Below are 7,533 nucleotides of genomic sequence, written 5' to 3'. Positions count from 1 at the left end.
AAAAACTTTGAGTTAACTTCTTTAAATTTAAATAACCAAATCATGAGACGAGAAACAAATATAATATTTAATGATAAAACTTATAAATAATAAAAAAAAAACTAAATTTTCAAAAAAAAGAAGGAAACAGTGAATTCCCCTCCTCAATTAATCTATGTTAATTTTCTTAAATAACCCTAAACTAAATATTCAGTTAACCCGTTAATTTTTCTTAAATTGTTTGTTTTTATAGCATTATTCACCAAAGGAAAAGGGGAGGCTGATCCTACCATGAAGAGGGGAGAAAATAAATGGACTGATGAATGATAACAATTATATAAAAAAATATTTTTAAACAATATTTTACTATTTTAATAACCCTAATTACTCAAGGATGTTTAATTTGAAATCAACAATGCTCTCATTCATATAAAAAAAACAAGGATTGCAGGGGCAAAAGTCTTTGATTTGAATTCTCCTCAATAATTAATCAAGATTATGATATAAAAGACTTTATGATATGGATATTTCACAAGATCATTCTTGTTAGGTTTGGTTTGTTGGAGGATAGAAGTTCCTCTATCCATGGTCAAGTCAATTTTAATTATTCTTTAAAGAAAGGGACATGTATTGGTTTTCATTGGTCATGAGATCAAATTTTTAAAAAAATGTATTTTCAATTATTTTTTAATTCTTAATTTGATTTTGTGAAATTTTGTTGCCTTATTTAAGAAAATTAAAATGATTATGAAATGATTAGAGAAATATATATATATATATATATATATATATTGGATATTGCTAAATCATCTTTCAATTTAACATGCGTTTTTCTTAATTTTATTTTTAAAATTTTATATATTTTTGAAATGATTAGAAAAATGTGTTTTTATATATTTTTTTTCAATTTGATTTTTAATTTTATTTTCTTAACTTTTCTCTCTTCTTAAATTGGAATAAATAAATATTTAACATGTGTTTTTTTTTCTTTTAAAAGATGCAGGAAATTAATAAAAATTGACCAATAATAGTTGAGAGAATTTACGTTTTTTTTTTTTTTTTAAATTATGACCAATAATTACTCTATTAATATAGTTTTAAAAAATAAATACAAAAATACAACAAAAAATTATAATGGATTTCATGATTCCCACCTGAATTCACAAATAACATTTTTAACTCTTCTTCCTTGTATCTAACCTTATCATGTAGAGTAATTATGAATGATTATTTTTTAAATAATATAAAAAACTCTAAGTTATGAGAGTTTTATTTTTTACAAGAATGGAGACAAATCTCACAAATGTGTCCAACGCTGTGGTGGGTGCATCAAAATTTAATGAACCTGATAGCTTTGTCGTCCAGGTTCACTATTTAAATGAATTAACCTGAAATTACGTCAAGTATTCAGGAGAAAGATCAATTATTGTCCCGCTTGTTTTTTTTTTTTTTAAATCATTAACATAAAATATTAATAAGGTAAAACGATACTTATCTCTATTTTTATATAAAAAATCTTCAAAATAATAATATATAATGTATCCTTAATGATATATAAAAAATATTTTTTTCTCGTTAATAAAGTGAAAGAGATATTTATTTATTTTTAAAGCTATCAAGACAAAGATAATACTCAAGTTCCTCATCTCTATTAAAAAACAAAATTCATATACTATGAAAACCTCATGAATCATTCAAAGTCGTCAGGTTCATAATTTTTATTTTTTATTGTGTATTTATTTTGAGAGTCTCTTTTTAAAATATCATTGTTTTTTCTCTAAAACAAATAATTAAGCATCGGAGAGTCCCAAGTGCACTAAATAAGACCTTTTACAAGTACCAAGCATCGACTATCTTGAATAAGGAGAATTGATCAAATTGCTAGAACCAAGATATTAACCAATTATCCAACACATATGCTTTATTTTTAAGCTACTTGGATTTTTTATAACATCATCAATACACTACTATAAAGACAATAGTAATATATGATTATTTTTCTTGTAGCCATTAGTCCATAGTTTTTGTTTTTATTTTTTTCTTTTATAGAAAAATAAGATTGCAAATAGGATTTGTTAAATAAATTTGGTAAGATTAGCTACAATAGATATTGAAATCATAATCTTCAGCACTCATAAACTTACTTGAAAAAGATTATAGAATATTAGGTAATCAAGTTAACCCGTGGGTCATTGTATTGGCTTGTATCAATTATTTTTATTAAAATAGTATCATTTTATTAAAAAAAAAAAAATTCTTGATGTTGACCTAGTTGAGTTTGATTGTATAACACCCCACACTTTTTCATGCATTTATACTTAAGTCCATGTATATAAAATTCAAGTAAATTTTTTTTTTTTTTAATAATAAGAAGAAAAATAAGAAGAAAAGGAGCAATCTCAACTCACCATCCAAAAATTACTACAATGATACAAAATTCATTTTCACACATTTCTAATGACAACACTTCCCAAATTACATACATATAAATTGTTTTTAAGGTAATCATTTGAAAATACAAGAATTCCTTCAACATGAAAATCTATTTAGCTTGGTGAAAATCTAAAAGAAATTGAGATCTTCAAGAAAAAAAATGCATATAACATATAATTATTATAAATCATCATTCAATAGTATCCATAAATTTTACTACAACCTCTATTAATTTAAACACAACAAATCAAGTTATAAATATGCAACTCTATGGCTCAAATACTTAAATTAACTATAGAAATAATCACTTCCTTATGACCCTTTCTCAAATATATTATATATTTCTTCTATGCAACTTCATAATTTCTTTCAACAGTTATCTAAAATATTATATTTTTCTCCCTTATTCCTCTGATGTATAATTATAGTCCTTATTTTTTCTATTCAAATTCCTTAAGTTATGGGCTTTATAATTCATTTTATTATACTGGTAAATGGTTAATTAATTCGACCAAGAAATCTATTAGTAATGAAACATATCGATAATTTTTTTATTTTGAAATCCTTAAAAATTCAATTGATTTCAGGGAATTATCATAATTTTTCTATCCAATAACCATATTAAAGTTTTAAATAATCAATTTACATTTTTTTAACTTGACAATCATCTACGCATTTGTATTTTTACATCAACCCCTAATTCACCCTTAATAATAATGGTTTAATATCTTTCATATCCAATGTTTTGCAATTCATTTTATGCTCACCTAGTATTGTTGACTTTAACTATGGATGCAATAATAATACCTATGGATAGTACTCTAATCTAATAATGGATTCTTCAATCCATTTAATCCTCATAGCATTCATGAATAATTCATTTACTTCAGTAACTATGTTCATTCTTTTAAAAAAATCCCTATCTCAATTTAAAACTAGGCGACATATTTATATTTTTTTATGATCATTAGTTTCTCTATCAAAATTTCAAAAGGGTTTCTCTTTAAATGAATCATTCACAAATTTCCTCAACTTGTAAATTGCACAAACAACTCAACACACATACACACACATAAAGATGTATTTCCAATCTGATCATCCTGGTTCTTATTCTAACATGGTTTTATGGCAATTACATAACTACTTCATTAACACTTAATCATAATCAATCTTTAACATTCTATACAATTCCATATTAAACGATAAAATTAACATACAAGACAATTAAAATTATAATCATAAATGAAGGTTAAATACTACAATTAAAATTTATATACACATACAAATAACATTACTTAATATACATGTCACAACATACAAAGTCAATTATATACTATCCCATTAGATAATTATATACACGTGGACATTATTTTCATCTATAAGAAGATAATCTACCAATGATCCTTTGCTTCTATCTAGTCTAAGATGAACCTAAAACTATTTAATCAATATCATGAATGTTTGAATACCATTACAAGTATTAAAACATGTACAATATACTAACCAAAGTTTTTTTATTCTCATTCTTATACAACCTATCTCTTTTATCAAACACTTTAATCATTACAGCCCGTATCATTGAAGTCCACTTAATCTTAGTCATCCCACATGAATGCTTATAACTTCAGCTAACCCATCTGGTTGCCAATCAATCTAGTTATTTTTTATGGATGCCATAACTCCAATTAACTCATCTAGTTGCCAATCAATCCGGCTATCTTTTTATGGATGCCATAACTCAGGTTAACCTAATTGGTTGGAAAATTAATTCGATTATACCTTATAAATGCCATAACTTTGGTGAACCCACTCGATTTTAAATCAATCTGGCTATCCTTTATGGATGTCATAAATCCTTCCAACCCAATTGGTTGCCAATCAATCTAATTATCCTTTACAAATACCATAAATCCAGCTAACCTCTTTGATTGACAATCAATCTAACTATCCTTTACGTGTATCATAATTCCGATTAACTCATTTGATTGTCAATCAATGCATCTATCAAATTCATACTATTATTATTTCCTTTACTTTTTAGATCACATCAGTAATACACAACAACTTAAAAATAAAATACTTAAATGATATTTAATTTCAAATAAGGTGTGGAGCACTTATGCCTTTATGATACCACAACCTCTCTTATACCAATAAGGATTTAATTATCATTACTCATTCTTTCCAAATTGAAAATTCCATTTCAACTTCTCATTAACTCCATATTCTTGACTTAATTAACAAGAGAAACTTCTTATGATCCACACACGCGTATACACTCAAATGTTATTCTTATAACTTTCATCATTTGTCTTACATCAAGAACAATTCTAAACAAATTAGAAATTAGCTAATTCTAGCTGGTTAATTTAATCATTTAAGAACAATGTTTAATATTTTAATCATAACTAAAGTTATGTCATTTGCTTTTAGGAGTGGATTGTCTCTTATGGAAGCTAAGATATAAAGCTATAACTTTTTTGAAGGGAATAAAACTTGGTTTTACCATTAATGCACCCAAAACTACCCGTTATCGCAATATTTTAAATATATCCAATAAGTTTCAGTCCAACCCCTCTCAATTCTTAACCCATATTTAGAGTTTTCTAACTCCAAATTAAGCAAAGTCAATTATTTTGGAAAGCTAACATCCATTGATATAATTTTTATAAAGAAATGTATTTCAAATTCTATCATTTTTACATCATAAACTTGTCTGGAACTTAGGTGACGAAACTGTCCAGTTTTCTAGCTTAAGGTTTTAACATGCAACCAAATATTTTCATTTATCTCTTCATCATTCAAAGCCAACATTTCATTCCATATATCTTGTAACACCATTAAACTCAACCTTTAATTTAATCCTAGCTTCTTAATAAGATTAACATGCTTTTATATCTTACTTTCATAATTCTTCACACCACTAATTCATTAACTATTATTCATTTATAATTTCATTCCATCTAATCATACTTTATTTATTCAACATACTCATAAGATGAAATTGTAAAAAAAAAAAAAAAAAAAATTATTTCGCTACTTAAATTCCATGTAACATGTATCTTATTAAAAATCAATTCAAGTTCCTCAAAATGATTGACCTATCTCATCTACTTCTTATACTTTTCAATTCCATCAAAAATCCACACCATTTTCATTTATCTTGTTATCCATTAATTTAATTTATCAATAATCCATACACAATTTTGTTGGATTAAACAATACAATTTCTCAATATTTCTCACAATACTTGTAAGACCTAAACATCCAAGTCGGCCCAAACCCAACATATGTTAACCTAGGTATATAAAGAAAAGTTACAAGAGAATTATTTTCTCTCTTCTAATTCTTGTGGCTGTCGGAACCCTCCCTTTCTCAAATCAAGAATTTTAGTTTTTGATCTTGAGTTTTTGAGTTCAAGAAAGTTGGAAGTAGCAAGTAAGTGGTTCTCTCTCATGTTACTTTCAATTATGGTTTGAATATGGAAGGATTAAAGAAGAGATTGGGGTTTATAAGAAATTAAATTTTATGTTGTTAAGAGATTAGGATTTAAGTTTAAGTGATTGATTTTGTTGTGTTGTTAGAAATAAAGAATCTTGAGGCTGAATATAATGAATTTTTATTTGGTCCTTGATTTATGAAATTTACATTTTAGTCCCTAAACTTTAGAAAAATTATAATTTGACCCCTAAATGTATTTTGAAATTCTGGTCAGTGTTATTATGAGGTTAAGGATGATGAATCTCAGTTTGATAACTGATTTGGAATATTTTCAGTTTGGTCCCTCAATCTTGGGAATTTACATTTTAGTCCTTGGAATTTTAAAAAATTACAGTTCGGTCCCTGGTTCATTCTGGACAGAATTGAGGATGGTTTATGGGTGAAATTTCAGTAAGGTTATGTACTTACAATTTGGTCCTCCAATTTTGATAAAATTACATTTTGGTCCCTGTTTTGGAAAATTGTTGTTTCAGTCCCTAAAACTAGGAGACTAAACTTGGTTTTCTTTTATGCATTGGAATCCTTAAATTGTGTTGTTTTTTTAGTATATTTCATATATATTTTTGTAGGTTCTCCTAACAATCTTTAATGGGATTTTCGAAACTTTCATATGATATTCCTTTTAATTCTATATTTTATAGGTGAGTGAGATAATTTTTAATAAACATGTAATATATATAATTATGTATATTGATTATATGATGAGTACAACTAGTTAATTTCTTGAATATTTATATATATTGTTTTATTTTACAAGTACTCATCTATTCTTGAATTTGCACTCACATTCTGTTGAACTAAATTCTATTCAATATGATATATATTGCTTTGATAATTCTATGAATATTTATTATGCCTTGATATAGGACTTGTCAGTAAGTACATGCTAAAGGGAAGTAGTTAGCCTATGTGCATATAATATTCTGTATACCTAGTTGGTGAGAGAGACATTAGCCTGTGGTGACTGATTCTTTAACGGTGGTCACCTTCGGGTGTCATCTAGTCACCTTCAGGTATCATCTGATCTCTAATATGTATTCCACTATATAATAATATGCTTAATATGTATATGTATATCAAGATAAATCAATTTGCAAATCATTAATATGTAAAATGTATATTAAATATTATTCTCTCATTGAGTTGGTTGAACTCACCCTTTATTTTTAATATTATTTCAGGTTCTTGGTTTCTGTTAGTAGATGGACTTTGTTGAGTGTTCCTGCTTTTTCAATTTTGGTCGATATGCCTTGGTTATTTCACGAGGCTTTTCTTTTAGTTTTTATTTGATGTCATAAATGCTCTACTATTACCTTGTTTTAATTAAGTTTGGATTTTGACAATGTCATGAGTATTATGAATTATTGTTTTTGTTTTAATTACTGATGAGAAGTTTTGAAGTATCATTTGGTTTCATTAGTTTTGAATAATATAATATTTCTGAAGATTATGAAATACTTTGTATTTTTAAATGACTTATTCTTTTGATATGTTCGTTTTGAGACTTAACGTAGGTGAGGCATCCCTTTGACACCACTTCTGCTTTGCCAGTCATGGACTAGAGATTTGGGTTGTGACAATACTCATTTATGTCAAAATCATAACACATTATCAATATTC

The sequence above is a fragment of the Populus alba genome, chromosome 2 (assembly GCF_005239225.2).
Source record: "Populus alba chromosome 2, ASM523922v2, whole genome shotgun sequence".
In the NCBI taxonomy this organism is placed as follows: domain Eukaryota; kingdom Viridiplantae; phylum Streptophyta; class Magnoliopsida; order Malpighiales; family Salicaceae; genus Populus; species Populus alba.
This window is presented reverse-complemented; position numbering follows the sequence as displayed.